Genomic DNA, 18715 nt, shown 5'->3' with positions numbered 1-18715 from the left:
GGGGGTCAGTCGGGTTCTAATGAGTGTTTTCTTCAGGTTCACGGCACAGAAGGTCAAACTACCACCAGGGTCATAAAACTACTGTAAATACCCACAACTCCTACGAAAGCCTTGTCAAATATGTGTTCTTGGGCGGTGAAATGTCTTAAAATTCGACCCTAAAACACTGACAAACTTCTCTTATCATTAACCCAAAGATCTTGCCTGCCACTGATGTCAAGCTTAGAGGAGGAGGAAGAAGAGGAGGAGGAGGAGGAACAGAGAAAGGGAAAGCAGAATATGTGAAGGTTGGTGAGAGGGAGAACTGGAGAACAAAGAAAGTGAAAGGAAAAGAGAGAGAGAGAGAGAGAGAAACACAAGGAAGGGAAAAAAGAATGTGGAAGGAAAAAGGAGAAGTAACTGTATGAGGAGGAGGAGGAGGAGGAGGAGGAGGAGGAGGAGGAGGAGGAGGAGAAGGAGGAGGAGAAGGAGTTGGCCAAGGACTAGGCCTTATTAGAGTGAATGTGACTTGACTAGGCTCTCTCTCTCTCTCTCTCTCTCTCTCTCTCTCTCTCTCTCTCTCTCTCTCATTGTTTTTCCTTCCCTCCTTCCGTCCTTTCTACACTCCCTACTTACATCTCTCTCTCTCTCTCTCTCTCTCTCTCTCTCTCTCTCTCTCTCTCTCTCTCTCTCTCACTCTATCTCTACTTGTTTTCCTTCCCTCCTTCCGTCCTCTCTAAACTCCTTCACTTACATCCTCCCCCCTCCCTCATTCTCTCTCTCTCTCTCTCTCTCTCTCTCTCTCTCTCTCTCTCTCTCTCTCTCTCTCTCTTCTTGTTTTTCCTTCCCTCCTTCCGTTCTCTCTAAACTCCTTCACTTGCATCTCTCTCTCTCTCTCTCTCTCTCTCTCTCTCTCTCTCTCTCTCTCTCTCTCTCTCGACAGCAGGGTACGCCACCAAACAGGGGAGGCAGGGGACAGCTGTGCAGGGCGAGGGTACGAGGGGTGTGAGGGCGTGGGGTACAAGGGCGTGCTGGGGGGGCGTGGGTATGGGCGGGGGTGTAGGATTAGTGGCAGGGGTGCAAGGTGGGGGCGGGGTGCAGCAGCTGTGCTCCAATATGGGCGGCTCTGGGGTGACGTCAGCGGCCATGAGTCAGCTAAGCGGCGGGGTGACGAGGCTGTCTCCGTAACGGCTCAACAAGACATATTTGAGTCCCTAGTCTTAACCCTCCTCCACTTCCTTATCCTCCATGTCCACTTCCACCTCCTCCATCTCCATATCCTCCTTCACTAAGACAAATTTTAGTCCGTATTCTTAACCCTCCTCCACTTCCTTATCCTCCATGTCCACTTCCATATCCTCCTTCACTAAGACAAATTTGAGTCCGTATTCTTAACCCTCCTCCACTTCCTTATCCTCCATGTCCACTTCCACCTCCTCCATCTCCATATCCTCCTTCACTAAGACAAATTTGAGTCCGTATTCTTAATCCTCCTCCACTTCCTTATCCTCCATGTCCACCTCTTCCTCCATCTCCATATCCTCCTCCACGTCTCGGCGCCTCAGTTCGCCTGTTTGAAAAGTCTCGTCGTGGTTGGTTGCTGGGAATCTCATGGACTGTTTATTTATTTATTATTTTTTTTATAACAAAGGAGACAGCTCGAAGGCACACACACACACAAAAGGAAACAATAATAATAACAATAAAAAAAGCCCGCTACTCGCTGCTCCTAAAAAAACCCAAAGAGGTGGCCGAAAGAGGGTCAATTTCGGGAGCTTGAAGGAGTGGTGATGCTGGTGATGGTTTTACACGACTTAGACACCTTGAGCGGGAAAATCACCCTTCAAGAAAACCCTGTTAATCTTCTCTGTGGCTTTGGGAAATAGTCGTAATGGCAGCCAGAGACGTTTAGCAAATGGACCTGAGGCTATGACAGTTATTATGATACTTGCTTGTCACATCAACTCTTTCTAACGGTCAAAGAGGGGGTCTGTCGGGTTCCAATGAGTGTTTCTTCAGGTTCATGGTACAGACGAAGGGTCAAACTACCACCAGGGTCATAAAACTACTCCTGGAAATGTCCTCAACTCATATGAAAGCCTTGTCAAATAGGTGTTTCTTTAGGCTCATGGTACAGACGAAGGGTCAAACTACCACCAGGGTCATAAAACTACTCCTGGAAATGTCCTCAACTCATATGAAAGCCTTGTCAAATAGGTGTTTCTTTAGGCTCATGGTACAGACGAAGGGTCAAACTACCACCAGGGTCATAAAACTACTCCTGGAAATGTCCTCAACTCATATGAAAGCCTTGTCAAATAGGTGTTTCTTTAGGCTCATGGTACAGACGAAGGGTCAAACTACCACCAGGGTCATGAAACTACTCCTGGAAATGTCAACTCATATGAAAGCCTTATCAAATAGGTGTTTCTTTAGGTTCATGGTACAGAAGAAGGGTCAAACTGCCACCAGGGTCATAAAACTACTCCTGGAAATGTCCTCAACTCATATGAAAGCCTTGTCAAATAGGTGTTTCTTTAGGCTCATGGTACAGACGAAGGGTCAAACTACCACCAGGGTCATAAAACTACTCCTGGAAATGCCTCCCACAACTCCTACGAAAGTCTGGTCAAATTTGTGTTCTTGGGCAACGAAACATAAGAACATAAGAACATAGGGAGACTGCAAGAGGCCGACTGGCATACACAAGGCAGCTCCAGATCCCCCCCACTACCACCCGTCATCCTCGTCCATGTAGCTATCCAGTCTACTCTTAAAACAAGCTATCGTCCCTGCACTAACTATGTGATTGCTGAGTCTATTCCATTCCCCCACCACCCTATTACTAAACCAATGCCTAATACGGCCCTATGACGCCCGACTGAACGGCTGTCATGCTGTGTTCCCGGGCCTTCCTGTGACCGTCTGTCTGGGATTTGCGAGCCTCATGGTGTTACTCATCACTGTCTCGTTCTCTGCCGGGGCCGCTCAACACCTCACCCCGGCCGCCGCGGTGAAAGCAGCGGCCGGCACGCGAGGCTCAGGTACGGTCAGACGCTTCCATCCCTAGCATGCATCACCTATTCACAAAGGCCAAGGAGATAAATCGGGTTCTCTCGGGTGCTTTTCTAGGTTCACGGTACGGGAGAAGGTCAAACTACCAGCAGGGTCATAAAACCACCTCTGGAAATCCTCAAAACCCTCACGAAAGCCTTGTCATATGTGTGTTTCTTAGGTTCATGGCACAGAAGAAGGGTCAAACTACCACCAGGGTCATAAAACCACCTCTGGAAATCCTCAAAACCCTCACGAAAGCCTTGTCATATGTGTGTTTCTTAGGTTCATGGCACAGAAGAAGGGTCAAACTACCACCAGGGTCATAAAACCACCTCTGGAAATCCTCAAAACCCCCACGAAAGCCTTGTCATATGTGTGTTTCTTAGGTTCATGGCACAGAAGAAGGGTCAAACTATCACCAGGGTCAAAAACCTACCCTTGGAAATGCTCAAAACTCCCACGAAAGCCTTGTCATATGTGTGTTTCTTAGGTTCATGGCACAGAAGAAGGGTCAAACTACCACCAGGGTCATAAAACCACCTCTGGAAATCCTCAAAACCCTCACGAAAGCCTTGTCATATGTGTGTTTCTTAGGTTCATGGCACAGAAGAAGGGTCAAACTACCACCAGGGTCAAAAAACTACCCATGGAAATGCCCAAAACTCCCACGAAAGCCTTGTCATATGTGTGTTTCTTAGGTTCATGGCACAGAAGGGTCAAACTACCACCAGGGTCAAAAAACTACACCTGGAAATGCTCAAAATGCCCAAATACACACACATATTTGCCAAGGCTTTCGTAGGAGCTGTAGGGAGGCATATCCAGGAGTAGTTTCGTGACCCTGGTGGTAGTCTGACCCTTCTGCTGTACCATGAACCTAAGAAACACATATCTGACAAGGCTTTCGTAGGAGTTGGGGGAGGCATTTCTAGGAGTAGTTTCATGACCCTGGTGGTAGTCTGACCCTTCTGCTGTACCATGAACCTAAGAAACACATATCTGACAAGGCTTTCGTAGGAGTTGGGGGAGGGATTTCCAGTAGTAGTTTCATGACCCTGGTGGTAGTCTGACCCTTCTTCTGTACCATGAACCTAAGAAACACACATTTAACAAGGCTTTCGTAGTTGTGGAAGGGCATTTCCAGTAGTAGTTTCATAACCCTGGTGGTAGTCTGACCCTTCTGCTGTACCATGAACCTAAGAAACACACATTTAAAGGCTTTCGTAGGAGTTGTGGGAGGCATTTCTAGTAGTTTCATGACCCTGGTGGTAGTCTGACCCTTCTGCTGTACCATGAACCTAAGAAACACACATTTAAAGGCTTTCGTAGGAGTTGGGGGAGGCATTTCTAGGAGTAGTTTCATGACCCTGGTGGTAGTCTGACCCTTCTGCTGTACCATGAACCTAAGAAACACACATTTAACAAGGCTTTCGTAGTTGTGGGAGGGCATTTCCAGTAGTAGTTTCATGACCCTGGTGGTAGTCTGACCCTTCTGCTGTACCATGAACCTAAGAAACACACATTTAAAGGCTTTCGAAGGAGTTGTGGGAGGCATTTCAAGGATTCGTGACCCTGGTGGTGGTAGTCTGACCCTTCTGCTGTACCATGAACCTAAGAAACACATATCTGACAAGGCTTTCGTAGGAGTTGTGGGAGGCATTTCTATGAGTAGTTTCATGACCCTGGTGGTAGTCTGACCCTTCTGCTGTACCATGAACCTAAGAAACACATATCTGACAAGGCTTTCGTAGGAGTTGGGGGAGGCATTTCTAGGAGTAGTTTCATGACCCTGGTGGTAGTCTGACCCTTCTCCTGTACCATGAGCCTCAGAAACACCCATGAGGACCCGACTGATCTCCTTCCCGGCCTTTGGAATTTGCTGACGCGGGAGCTGGAAGCGTCTCAGAGTACCGACCTTTGCTCCCCGACACTCCGGCAAGACCCGTCACTTTCTACAAGGGGACGAGGCAGGGAGGCAGGGAGGTAAGGGAAGGCAAGGCACTGAGGCGGGGGAGGGAGGCAGGGACGGGGGTCAATATGGAGGCAGGGGGAGGGGGCAGGAGGACGCTGCTCCCCCCCCTCCCCCACACACACACCACCCCGGCTCAACGGTAAAAACGCTCGCTTTCTACACCTGCTGAAGGGGCGGGGGGGGAGGGAGGGAAGGAGGGGAGGAGAGAGAGAGAGAGAGAGGAGGAAAGCAAGGAAGGAAGGAAGGAAGGAGGGAGGGAACAAGGTAACGTAGAGAAAGGGGAGGGAAGAAGGGAAAGGAAGGAAGGGGACATGAAGGGAAGAAGGGAGGGGGAAGGAAAGAGGGAGGGGGAAGGAGGGAAGGGAGGGAAGGAGGGAAGGCAAGGGCAGGAAGAAATGGCGGAAGACATCGGAGGAGGAAGAAGGAAGGAGAGAGGCAGGAAGGGAGGGAGGGGGAAGAAGGAGGGCAGGAAGAAATGGAGGAAGACATCGGAGGAGGAAGAAGGAAGGAGAGGGGCAGGAAGGGAGAGGGAGGGGGGGGGGTCCCAGCTGGTGGCGGCGTGAACAGCTGGTGCCTTGGGACAGTGCCTCGCTTCCTGACTCTGCCCCGCCACGAAATGAATGTAGGAAGGCTGCCCCGCGCGTGAAGGCTGCCCCGCGCGAAAGCTGCCCCGCGTGAAGACTGTCCCGCGCGTGAAGGCTGCCCCGCGCGTGAAGGCTGCCCCGCGCGAAAGCTGCCCCGCGTGAAGACTGCCCCGCGCGAAAGCTGCCCCGCGTGAAGACTGCCCCGCGTGAAGACTGCCCCATCTAGCACCGGGGAGAGGGGGGGAGGGGGGATTTCCCTTCTCTCTGCGGGTATGTGGCGCCACTCTTGAAAAGGTTAGGTTAGGTTAGGTTAGGTTAGGTTAGGTTAGGTCAGGTTAGGTTAGGTTAGGTCAGGTCAGGTCAGGTTAGGTTAGGTCAGGTTAGGTTAGGTTAGGTTAGGTCAGGTTAGGTTAGGTTAGGTTAGGTCAGGTCAGGTTAGGTTAGGTCAGGTTAGGTTAGGTTAGTTTTAGTTGGAGCCACTTCGGGTAATTTCTTTTGAGGAGTTGCTTTGTACAGCGGTGTAAATTTTTGGCCTTGTTTTATTTTTGCGTTTTACCAGTCCTTCGTTTGGGTTGAGCGGCTGCCGTTTGGTGGGGCGGTGCATTAGGGTTTTGGCTTGTTTTGAATGGATTTTGGTGTTTGTAGCTTGTTTAGTTTGTGTTTTATTGGTGAAGATGAAGGGACATACCCGTTGTGAGATTGGGACCATGTGGCGGGGCAGAGTAACTTGTATACAGGGGAATATGTCAAGGGGGAAATCTGTCCTTCGCTCGACCCCAGACTTGTATAGAGGAGGGGAATATGTCTGAAGGGGAATATGTCAAGCAGGAAATCTGTCCTTCGCTCGACCCCAGACTTGTATAGAGGAGGGGAATATGTCTGAAGGGGAATATGTCAAGGGGGAAATCTGTCCTTCGCTCGACCCCAGACTTGTATAGAGGAGGGGAATATGTCTGAAGGGGAATATGTCAAGGGGGAAATCTGTCCTTCGCTCGACCCCAGACTTGTATAGAGGAGGGGAATATGTCTGAAGGGGAATATGTCAAGCAGGAAATCTGTCCTTCGCTCGACCCCAGACTTGTATAGAGGAGGGGAATATGTCTGAAGGGGAATATGTCAAGGGGGAAATCTGTCCTTCGCTCGACCCCAGACTTGTATAGAGGAGGGGAATATGTCTGAAGTGGAATATGTCAAGCAGGAAATCTGTCCTTCGACCCCAGACTTGTATAGAGGAGGGGAATATGTCTGAAGGGAATATGTCAAGCAGAAATCTGTCCTTCGCTCGACCCCAGACTTGTATAGAGGAGGGGAATATGTCTGAAGGGGAATATGTCAAGGGGGAAATCTGTCCTTCGCTCGACCCCAGACTTGTATAGAGGAGGGGAATATGTCTGAAGGAGAATATGTCAAGGGGGAAATCTGTCCTTCGCTCGACCCCAGACTTGTATAGAGGAGGGGAATATGTCTGAAGGGGAATATGTCAAGCAGGAAATCTGTCCTTCGCTCGACCCCAGACTTGTATAGAGGAGGGGAATATGTCTGAAGGGGAATATGTCAAGCGGGGGAATATGTCCTTCGCTCGACCCCAGACTTGTATAGAGGAGGGAATATGTCTGAAGGGGTATATTTCAAGCAGGAAATCTGTCCTACGCTCGACCCCAGACTTGTATAGAGGAGGGGAATATGTCTGAAGGGGAATATGTCAAGGGGGGAATATGTCCTTCGCTCGACCCCAGACTTGTATAGAGGAGGGGAATATGTCTGAAGGGGAATATGTCAAGGGCGAAATCTGTCCTACGCTCGACCCCAGACTTGTATAGAGGAGGGGAATATGTCTGAAGGAGAATATGTCAAGGGGGAAAGTCTGTCCTTCGCTCGACCCCAGACTTGTATAGAGGAGGGGAATATGTCTGAAGGGGAATATGTCAAGGGCGAAATCTGTCCTACGCTCGACCCCAGACTTGTATAGAGGAGGGGAATATGTCTGAAGGGGAATATGTCAAGCAGGAAATCTGTCCTTCGCTCGACCCCAGACTTGTATAGAAAAGGGGAATATGTCTGAAGGGGAATATGTCAAGGGGGAAATCTGTCCTTCGCTTGACCCCAGACTTGTATAGAGGAGGGGAATATGTCTGAAGGGGAATATGTTAAGGGGGAAATCTGTCCTTCGCTCGACCCCAGACTTGTATAGAGGAGGGGAATATGTCTGAAGGAGAATATATCAAGGGGGGAATATGTCTTTCGCTCGACCCCAGACTTGTATAGAGGAGGGGAATATGTCTGAAGGAGAATATGTCAAGGGGGGAATCTGTCCTTCGCTCGACCCCAGACTTGTATAGAGGAGGGGAATATGTCTGAAGGAGAATATGTCAAGGGGGAAATCTGTCCTTCGCTCGACCCCAGACTTGTATAGAGGAGGGGAATATGTCTGAAGGAGAATATGTCAAGCAGGAAATCTGTCCTACGCTCGACCCCAGACTTGTATAGAGGAGAATATGTCTGAAGGAGAATATGTCAAGCAGGAAATCTGTCTCGCTCGACCCCAGACTTGTATAGAGGAGGGGAATATGTCTGAAGGAGAATATGTCAAGCAGGAAATCTGTCCTACGCTCGACCCCAGACTTGTATAGAGGAGGGGAATATGTCTGAAGGAGAATATGTCAAGCAGGAAATCTGTCCTACGCTCGACCCCAGACTTGTATAGAGGAGGGGAATATGTCTGAAGGTGAATATGTCAAGCAGGAAATCTGTCCTACGCTCGACCCCAGACTTGTATAGAGGAGGGGAATATGTCTGAAGGGGAATATGTCAAGCAGGAAATCTGTCCTTCGCTCGACCCCAGACTTGTATAGAGGAGGGGAATATGTCTGAAGGGGAATATGTCAAGGGGGAAATCTGTCCTTCGCTCGACCCCAGACTTGTATAGAGGAGGGGAATATGTCTGAAGGGGAATATGTCAAGGGGGAAATCTGTCCTTCGCTCGACCCCAGACTTGTATAGAGGAGGGGAATATGTCTGAAGGGGAATATATCAAGGGGGGAATCTGTCCTTCGCTCGACCCCAGACTTGTATAGAGGAGGGGAATATGTCTGAAGGAGAATATGTCAAGCAGGAAATCTGTCCTTCGCTCGACCCCAGACTTGTATAGAGGAGGGGAATATGTCTGAAGGAGAATATGTCAAGGGGGAAATCTGTCCTTCGCTCGACCCCAGACTTGTATAGAGGAGGGGAATATGTCTGAAGGAGAATATATCAAGGGGAATCTGTCCTTCGACCCCCGACTTGTATAGAGGAGGGGAATATGTCTGAAGGGGAATATGTCAAGGGGGGAATCTGTCCTTCGCTCGACCCCAGACTTGTATAGAGGAGGGGAATATGTCTGAAGGGGAATATGTCAAGCAGGAAATCTGTCCTTCGCTCGACCCCAGACTTGTATAGAGGAGGGGAATATGTCTGAAGGGGAATATGTCAAGCAGGAAATCTGTCCTTCGCTCGACCCCAGACTTGTATAGAGGAGGGGAATATGTCTGAAGGAGAATATGTCAAGGGGGAAATCTGTCCTTCGCTCGACCCCAGACTTGTAGAGGAGGAATATGTCTGAAGAATATGTCAAGAAATCTGTCCTTCGCTCGACCCCAGACTTGTATAGAGGAGGGGAATATGTCTGAAGGGGAATATGTCAAGCAGGAAATCTGTCCTTCGCTCGACCCCAGACTTGTATAGAGGAGGGGAATATGTCTGAAGGGGAATATGTCAAGCAGGAAATCTGTCCTTCGCTCGACCCCAGACTTGTATAGAGGAGGGGAATATGTCTGAAGGGGAATATGTCAAGCAGGAAATCTGTCCTTCGCTCGACCCCAGACTTGTAAAGAGGAGGGGAATATGTCTGAAGGAGAATATGTCAAGCAGGAAATCTGTCCTTCGCTCGACCCCAGACTTGTATAGAGGAGGGGAATATGTCTGAAGGGGAATATGTCAAGAGGGGAATATGTCCTTCGCTCGACCCCAGACTTGTATAGAGGAGGGGAATATGTCTGAAGGAGAATATGTCAAGGGGGGAATCTGTCCTTCGCTCGACCCCAGACTTGTATAGAGGAGGGGAATATGTCTGAAGGGGAATATGTCAAGGGGGGAATATGTCCTTCGCTCGACCCCAGACTTGTATAGAGGAGGGGAATATGTCTGAAGGAGAATATGTCAAGGGGGGAATCTGTCCTTCGCTCGACCCCAGACTTGTATAGAGGAGGGGAATATGTCTGAAGGAGAATATATCAAGGGGGGAATCTGTCCTTCGCTCGCCTCCCCGACCTCCCCGCTGAGCACTTTCCCGAGGCAGGCAGGCAGGTTGGGAAGGCGGTAAGGCAGGCCACGAGGAGCATTACACAACACCTCAAGGCTGCCCCGCCCACCTCAGCCGGGCCTGCCTCGCTCACCGCCCACGCCCAGTCAGCCTGCCTCACCTCACCACGCCAGGCAGGCTGTACAACGCGTCCTGCCTTGCCACTCATAACCTGCCTCACGCCCATCCTGTACCCTGCTTAACCTACCTCACGCCCGTCCTGTACCCTACCTAACCTGCCCCGCCTCACCCTCGTCCTGTACCCTGCCTCACGCCCTCACACACACTTCCTAATTCTGACCAGCCTCGCCGACTCCCACACTCTCCGCCTGGCCACGTGTTCGAACCCCCCTCCGCTCTCTCTCTCTCTCTCTCTCTCTCTCTCTCTCTCTCTCTCTCTCTCTCTCTCTCTCTCTCAAAACCTGCTAGACAACATTTTCTGGGAGGAAGCAACGTTTTCTCTCCCTTGATATACCTTTCTCTCTCTCTCTCTCTCTCTCTCTCTCTCTCTCTCTCTCTCTCTCTCTCTCTCTCTCTCTCTCTCTCAGCCTTCATCACCACCACCACCTCCACTTCCGGGTACACCATCACCACCAGTTATACCGCACTTAAACACACACACACACACACACACACACACACACACACACACACCAATATAATCTGCCTTTTTCATTTCTCTCTCTCTCTCTCTCTCTCTCTCTCTCTCTCTCTCTCTCTCTCTCTCTCTCTCTCTCTCTCTCTCTCTCTCTCTCTCTCATTAGCTTTTATTCCACACTTCTTGGATTTCTTAACAAAGAGAACAGCAACAAGACCTTGGACGTGTGTGTGTGTGTGTGTGTGTGTGTGTGTGTGTGTGTGTGTGTGTGTGTGTGTGTGTGTGTTAGGATATGACGAATAATAATAAGAACTGAAATCCACACATTCCTTTGACTGACTTCCTGTGTGTGTGTGTGTGTGTGTGTGTGAGGTGGCTGGCTGGCTACTTGGCAAGATGAGGTATATGTAACTGACTGGCTGGCTGGCTGGATGAATGGATGAACACTTGGCTGGCTGACTGGCTAGGAAGGGCCTTGTAAATTTAAGTGAATGAATTAATCGCGTCGACAAACAAAGCGTATTAGTAAGAATATTTTGCGATCTTTTACTCGGCAAGTCTGAATGTGTGGAAGGCGGGAGGGGAGGGGCTTGCAAACTTAAGGGAGTGAAACATAAGGTATTAGTAAGAATATTTTGCGATCTTTTACTCGGCAAGTCTGAATGTGTGGAAGGCGGGAGGGGAGGGGCTTGCAAACTTAACGGAGTGAAACATAAGGTATTAGTAAGAATATTTTGCGATCTTTTACTCGGCAAGTCCGAATGTGTGGAAGGCGGGAGGGGCTTGCAAACTTAAGGGAGTCAAACATAGTGTATTAGTAAGAATATTTTGCGATCTATTACTCGGCAAGTCTGTATGTGTGGAAGGCGGGAGGGGAGGGGCTTGTAAACTTAAGGTAGTGAAACATAAGGTATTAGTAAGAATATTTTGCGATCTATTACTCGGTAAGTCTGAATGTGTGGAAGGCGGGAGGGGAGGGGCTTGTAAACTGAAGGTAGTGGAACATAATGTATTAGTAAGAATATTTTGCGATCTTTTACTCGGCAAGTCCGAATGTGTGGAAGGCGGGAGGGGCTTGCAAACTTAAGGGAGTCAAACATAAGGTATTAGTAAGAATATTTTGCGATCTTTTACTCGGCAAGTCTGAATGTGTGGAAGGCGGGAGGGGAGGGGCTTGCAAACTTAAGGGAGTGAAACATAAGGTATTAGTAAGAATATTTTGCGATCTTTTACTCGGCAAGTCTGTATGTGTGGAAGGCGGGAGGGGAGGGGCTTGCAAACTTAAGGGAGTGGAACATAAGGTATTAGTAAGAATATTTTGCGATCTTTTACTCGGCAAGTCTGTATGTGTGGAAGGCGGGAGGGGCTTGCAAACATAGGGGACGGCTGGCTATATACGGGCGTGATTGAATGAAGCGCTCGCTGGTTGACCGGGTGCGTGACAAAATGCCTAGCGTGCTGCATGTCTGTCTGTCTGGCTGGTTAGTTAGTTTATCAGCTGACTCTCTGGCTGGCTAGTTTATCAGCTGTTTGTTTGCCTGGCTTACTCAAATCTCTCTCTCTCTCTCTCTCTCTCTCTCTCTCTCTCTCTCTCTCTCTCTCTCTCTCTCTTTTCCTTCACAAATTTCCCTCTTTTTCTCTCATTAATCCCCCACCTCTCTCTCTCTCTCTCTCTCTCTCTCTCTCTCTCTCTCTCTCTCTCTCTCTCTCTCTCTCTCTCTCTCTCTCTCTCTCTCTCTCTCTCTCTCTCTCGAAATAGCCGCGTTTTACAATCCTCCACAAATCCCATAAGTCTTAACAATCGGTCAAACACGACTCTCTCTCTCTCTCTCTCTCTCTCTCTCTCTCAACGTACCAAAACACCACAGTTGGAGATGGATGAGTGAGTGTGAGGGAGAAAGCCAGCAGGAGGAGGAGGAGGAGGAGGAGGAGGAGGAGGGTCGTCAGCTGGAGGTGGTTAGATGTATCACGATTCTGTCATGTAACCATCACCACCACCACCACCACCACCATCTTCACCACTACCCTCATCATCACCACCACCACCACCACCACCACCACCACCACCCTCATCATCACCACTACCACCATCACCATCACCACCATCACCACCACCACCACCATCACCACCACCACCACCACCACCACCACCACCACCACCCTCATCATCACCACTACCACCATCACCATCACCACCACCACCACCACCACCACCACCACCCTCATCATCACCACTACCACCATCACCACTACCACCACCATCATCACCACCACCACCACCATCATCATCACCACTATCACCATCACCATCACCACCACCACCACCACCACCACCACCACCACTACTACCACCATCACCACCACCACCGTCATCAAGTCCACCATCACCACCACCACCACCACCACTACTACCACCATCACCACCACCACCGTCATCAAGTCCATCATCACCACCACCACCACTACTATCATCACCACCACCACCACCACCACCACCACCCTGACCTCACCCTCTTCACAGCTAACACGTGATTTACCTTTCTCTCTCTCTCTCTCTCTCTCTCTCTCTCTCTCTCTCTCTCTCTCTCTCTCTCTCTCTCTCTGAGGCTTCTCACTATCGAGTTCTCCTTATCGCCTCATCTTGTATCTGTCTGTCTGTCTGTCTCTCTCTCTCTCTCTCTCTCTCTCTCTCTCTCTCTCTCTCTCTCTCTCTCTCTCTCTCTCTCTCTCTCTCTCTCTTTCTCAGGCTTCTATCATTAGGCAATTTAGAGGTAGTGGTGGTGGTGGTGGTGGTGGTGATGATTATGGTGGTGGTGGTGGTGGTGACATAGCGGTCTTTAGGTCACCAAGATAAGTCAGACTCCTTCTCCTCCTCCTCTTTCTTCACTTCCACCGTTTCCTAACCACTTATTAAACCCTTCTCTGTATGCCTAGCCCCGTCCATCCTCCTCCTCCTCCTCCTCCTCTAACTGTCTTCCATATGTTATTTTTCCTTGTATGCATAATCAATATCGTTCTTCTCTCTTTTTCTTCTTCCTCCTCCTCTTAATTTCTTCTCCAACCGAGTCATCCGCCACTGGAACAACCTCCCTGCTGAAGTATTAAGTCCAAAACCATCAACTCCTTCAAAAACCGTATCCACCGCCCATGTTTCCACTTTCACCTCTATCTCCATCCTCTCCTCCCCTTTTTTTATATCCCAACCGAGTCATCCGCCACTGGAACAACCTCCCTGCTGAAGTAGCAAGTGCAGAAACCATCAACTCCTTCAAAAATCGCATCCACCGTCCATGTTTCCCCTTCCACCTCTATCTCCATCCTCTCCTCCTCTTTATAGACATCGATAGGAGCTTCTTTTCCAACCGAGTCATCCGCCACTGGAACAACCTCCCTGCTGAAGTATTAAGTGCAGGAACCATCAACTCATTCAAAAATCGCATCCACCGTTCATGTTTCCACTTTCACCTCTATCTCCATCCTCTCCTCCCCTTTTTTTATATCCCAACCGAGTCATCCGCCACTGGAACAACCTCCCTGCTGAAGTATTAAGTCCAAAACCATCAACTCCTTCAAAAACCGTATCCACCGCCCATGTTTCCACTTTCACCTCCATCTCCATCCTCTCCTCCTCTTTATAGACATCGATAGGAGCTTCTTTTCCAACCGAGTCATCCGCCACTGGAACAACCTCCCTGCTGAAGTATTTAGTCCAAAACCATCAACTCCCTCAAAAACCGTATCCACCGCCCATGTTTCCACTTTCACCTCCATCTCCATCCTCTCCTCCCCCTCCCCCTCCTCCTCCTCCAGTAGACAGTAGAATCCCATCAACACACACTCAGCTCAGCAATCAACCACTACCATATACCTGACAGATAACAACCAGAGTACGTCGGTGAGTCAGGCGTTCACATGACAGCCCCGGGCCAGCGATAAGCCAGTTGTTCTTCGGCGATACGGGGCGATAAGGGAACCACAGCAGGGCCTCCGCGATGCACCCTTGGATCGAGTGTGTAAATGGCTCAAGGGGTGCGGTAAGGGGGAGGCCACGGAGGTTTAGGAAGCAAGGAGATGGTAGGATACGTGCCCATAATACTCCTCCTCCTCCTAACCTTCTCTTCCTGTATTTCTCCTCCTCCTCCTCGTCCTCTTCCTCTTCCTCCTCCTGACCTTTTCTTCCTGTATCCCTTCTCATATTCGTAACATCTTCCAGTATTCCTCCTCCTCCTCCTCTTGACCTTCTCTTCCTGTATTCAATCTTATATTCGTAACATCTTCCAGTATTCCTTCTCCTCCTCCTCCTCATCGTTCTTTTCTATTCCTCCAATTCCTAACCTTCTCTTCCTTATTCCTCCTCCTCCTCCTCCTCCTCCTCCTCCTCTCGCAGTCTAAGTTAGCTGTCTACGAGTCACTCTCTTATCATCGCATCCAACATGATTTTCTCTCGTAATTCTGTGACGCCAGCGAGCCAAGGAGAGCGTCATATCAAGTTCGGTGGCGTGAGGAATGCAGGGAGGTGGACAACTGATCTTTGGCTTGAGTCTGGGATGTTGCTAGGATCGTCGCGGACAGCTTTAAGACCCTACCTATATTGAGGGCGAAGTCAAGCTAGAAATCGAGCAAACAGGGTACTGGGATTTATTTCAAGGAGCGTAAGCAACAGAAGTCTTCCTCAAACTATATTTAGCGTTAGTTAGACCTCATCTTGATTATGCGGTTCAGTTCTGGTCACCTTACTACAGAATGGATATCTTGCCATACGAGGAAAGACTCAAACAGTTAAACTTGCATTCTCTACCAATATTGAGGGCCAAGTCAGGCTAGAAATCGAGCAGACAGGGTACTGGGTTTTATTTCAAGGAGCGTATAAGCAACAGAAGCGCCGAAGTCTTCCTCAAACTATATTTAGCATTGGTTAGACCTCATCTTGACTATGCGGTTCAGTTCTGGTCACCTTAGTATATAATGGATGTCAAAATGTTAGAATCGGTGCAGAGGACGACGACCAAGATGATTCAGGGGTTGAGAAACTTGCCATACGAGGAAAGACTCAAACAGTTAAACTTGAATTCTCTAGAAAGGCGAAGGGTGCGTGGAGACATGATCGAGGTTTATAAATGGATGAAGGGCTTTAATAAGGGGGATATTCATAGAGTTTTGTTGGTAAGAGAACCGGGTAGGACACGAAGTAATGGGTTTAAACTAGATAAGTTCAGATTAAACAGGGACATAGGCAAAAACGGTTTCACTAACAGAGTGGTAGATGAGTAGAACAGGCTGGGTAGTCATGTTGTGAGCGCCAATACAATAGTCACATAAAAAAATATATAAATTCATGGAGAGTGATGTTAGGTGGGGTTAGGTTCACGGTACCTGCCTTGTACAGACCTAACGACCTCTTGTAGACTCATTACGATCTTATGTTCTTGAATATATATGATGGCTCGTAGACAGTTCGTAGGGAAGGGAGTCTGCAGTGAGCGCCAATGCAATAGACACATAAAAAAATATACAAATTCATGGAGAGTGATGTTAGGTGGGGTTAGGTTCACGGGAGCTGCCTTGTACAGACCTACCGACCTCATGTAGACTCATTACGATCTTATGTTCTTAAATTGGTATATATCGTAGACAGTTCGTAGGGAAGGGAGTCTGCAGTGAGCGCCAATGCAATAGACACAAAAAAATATACAAATTCATGGAGTGATGTTAGGTGGGGTCAGGTTCACGGGAGCTGCCTTGTACAGACCTAACGACCTCTTGCAGACTCCTTACGTTCTTATGTTCTTAAATTGGTATATATCGTAGACAGTTCGTAGGGAAGGGAGTCTGCAGTGAGCGCCAATGCAATAGACACATAAAAAAAATATACAAATTCATGGAGAGTGATGTTAGGTGGGGTTAGGTTCACAGGAGCTGCCTTGTACAGACCAACCGACCTCTTGCAGACTCCTAACGTTCTTATGTTCTTAAATTGGTATATATCGTAGACAGTTCGTAGGGAAGGGAGTCTCCTGGTGTTGGTACTGACCTCTTGAAAACGACCATACAACACCACCACAACTACCACCACCACCACCATCAGTCATGCAGCGAGTGCCAATACGATAGACACATTCAAAAATAGATAGTCATGGATAGCGATGTTAGGTGGGGTCAGATTCACAGGAGCTGCCTTGTACAAATCTACCATAGGCCTCTTGCAGACTCCACCATCATCAACATTAATCTGATTTATATATTTCTAGAAGGTTTGTTAATCCACCCTTCCTCCTCCTTGCCCTTCTTCCTTCTTCGTCTCCTCCTCCTCCTCTTCCTCCCTTGCTTCCATATTTCATCTTTCCTTCATCATCATTTGTTAGTCTCGTCTCCTCCTCTTCCTCTTCCTGCTTCTTCCTCCCTCTCCTCCTCCTCCTCCTCCTCCTCCTTCTAATCTTCTCTTCCTGTAGTCTTTCTCATATACGTAACATCCTCTTCCTGTATTCTTCTTCTTCTTCCTCCTCCTCCTCCTCCTCTTTTTTTCTTTCTCTTCTTTTTCTTCTTCCTCCTACTCTTCTTCTTCTTCTTCTTCCTCCTCCCCCTCTTCTTTTTCTTCCTCCTCCTCCTCCTCCTCCTCCTCCTCCTCCTCCTCCTCCTCCTCTTCTTCTTCTTCTTCTTCTTCTTCTTCCTCCTCCTCCTCTAGCAGCCGACCATTGCTCATTGGTAGGTGTCGCAATTTGCCTGCACGCACACACGCACGCACGCACATACTAATGCTCTCTCTCTCTCTCTCTCTCTCTCTCTCTCTCTCTCTCTCTCTCTCTCTCTCTCTCTCTCTCTCTCTCTCTCTCTCCATTGTTTTCGTTTCAGTATTTAAGAAAAAAATGAAATTAGATTTTTGAGAGAGAGAGAGAACACCACCACCATCACCACCACCACCATCAACATCAGTTATCTTCTTCGGGTCAGGTGAGGTATAAAGTGAAGAGGAGGAGGAGGAGCTTTACCTCAAGAAAAGAAAGAAAGCGGCTCCCCTTGTGTGAAGAGGGTCTCTCTCTCTCTCTCTCTCTCTCTCTCTAATTATTGTTCATTCATTTCTAAACTTCTACGCATTATACTCTCTCTCTCTCTCTCTCTCTCTCTCTCTCTCTCTCTCTCTCTCTCTCTCACTTGTTTTTCTTTCCCTTCTTCCGTCCTTTCTAAACTCCTTCACTTACATCCTTCTCTCTCTCTCTCTCTCTCTCTCTCTCTCTCTCTCTCTCTCTCTCTCTCTCTCTCTCTCTCTCGTCGCTTGGGTAATTTTCTCCAACAATAGTCATTTTCAAGTCATTTTGATACGATTGTCTCAGTAAGAGGAGGAGGAGGAGGAGGCAGAAAAAGGGAGGATGAAAGAAATGAAAATAAGAGGAGGAAGAGGAGGAGAAGGAAGGGGACGAAGAGAGGAAGAAGGAAGAAGGAAGAGGAGGAGGAGGAAGAGGAATCATGTCTCATCCTCATTCCTTCTACATATATAATTGCACGAACACACACACACACACACACACACACACACACACACGTACATAACCAATCAATACACTCCAGGACCTTATTCTCTTAGCCTTAAACACACACACACACACACACACACACACACACACACACACACACACACACACACACACACACACTTCACACCTGCACCTTGTTAAACCCAGCACCTTACACGCAAATTCTCTCTCTCTCTCTCTCTCTCTCTCTCTCTCTCTCTGAAACACACACAAACACCATAATTTGAGACCAGAGAATCACCATAAAGTGCGTGCGTGCGTGTGTGTGTGTGCGTGTGTGTGTGTGTGTAATGTCTTTTGTCCGGAACAATGACGGAGGAGAGAGAGAGAGAGAGAGAGAGAGAGAGAGAAATTCTGATATATGCAGTGTAAGCTTCTCGGTCACACACGCACACACACACATTCTCTCTCTCTCTCTCTCTCTCTCTCTCTCTCTCTCTCTCTCTCTCTCTCTCTCTAAACCTTTGCACTTAATTGTTTGTCACGTCTCCTTCTCCTCCTCCTCCTTCTTCTTCTTCTTCTTCTTCTTCTCCTCATTTCTCCTAATTTATACCCCACTTCTCTCTTCTTCCTCTTCCTCCTCCGTTTCTTCCCCTTCCTTCCACTTCTTCCCTACACTAATCCTCCTCCTCCTCCACTTTTTCCTTCTTTAATTTT

General features: G+C 48.6%; 2 long non-coding RNA genes across 11 annotated transcripts in view; one reads left to right on the top strand and one right to left on the bottom strand.

The window, feature by feature from the left end:
• LOC126988137 (uncharacterized) overlaps nucleotides 1-2625 on the top strand; it is an 11574-nt gene extending 8949 nt beyond the window's left edge. For 2 of the 5 annotated variants that reach the window (XR_007741524.1, XR_007741522.1), the window contains exon 3: nucleotides 2092-2381. This is a non-coding gene — a long non-coding RNA (uncharacterized LOC126988137). Of the gene's footprint in view, nucleotides 1-2091; nucleotides 2382-2403 lie in introns of those variants that run through there. The other 3 variants (XR_007741525.1, XR_007741526.1, XR_007741523.1) reach the window with 3 other exon arrangements.
• A 10459-nt stretch (nucleotides 2626-13084) lies between these two features.
• LOC126988138 (uncharacterized) lies at nucleotides 13085-17323 on the bottom strand. Of its 6 annotated transcripts, none has more exons than XR_007741530.1 (3): nucleotides 16287-17323; nucleotides 13836-16109; nucleotides 13085-13692 (listed from the first exon to the last, which is right to left on the bottom strand). It is a non-coding gene; the product is annotated as an uncharacterized LOC126988138 (long non-coding RNA). The 6 variants fall into 6 exon arrangements; XR_007741534.1 differs by having other exon boundaries at nucleotides 13085-13757; nucleotides 13917-16109; XR_007741533.1 differs by having other exon boundaries at nucleotides 13085-13835; nucleotides 13995-16109.
• Nucleotides 17324-18715: the final 1392 nt, after the last annotated feature.

The sequence above is a fragment of the Eriocheir sinensis genome, chromosome 68 (genome assembly GCF_024679095.1).
Source record: "Eriocheir sinensis breed Jianghai 21 chromosome 68, ASM2467909v1, whole genome shotgun sequence".
NCBI classification, from domain to species: Eukaryota; Metazoa; Arthropoda; class Malacostraca; order Decapoda; family Varunidae; genus Eriocheir; species Eriocheir sinensis.
This window is presented reverse-complemented; position numbering and strand designations above follow the sequence as displayed.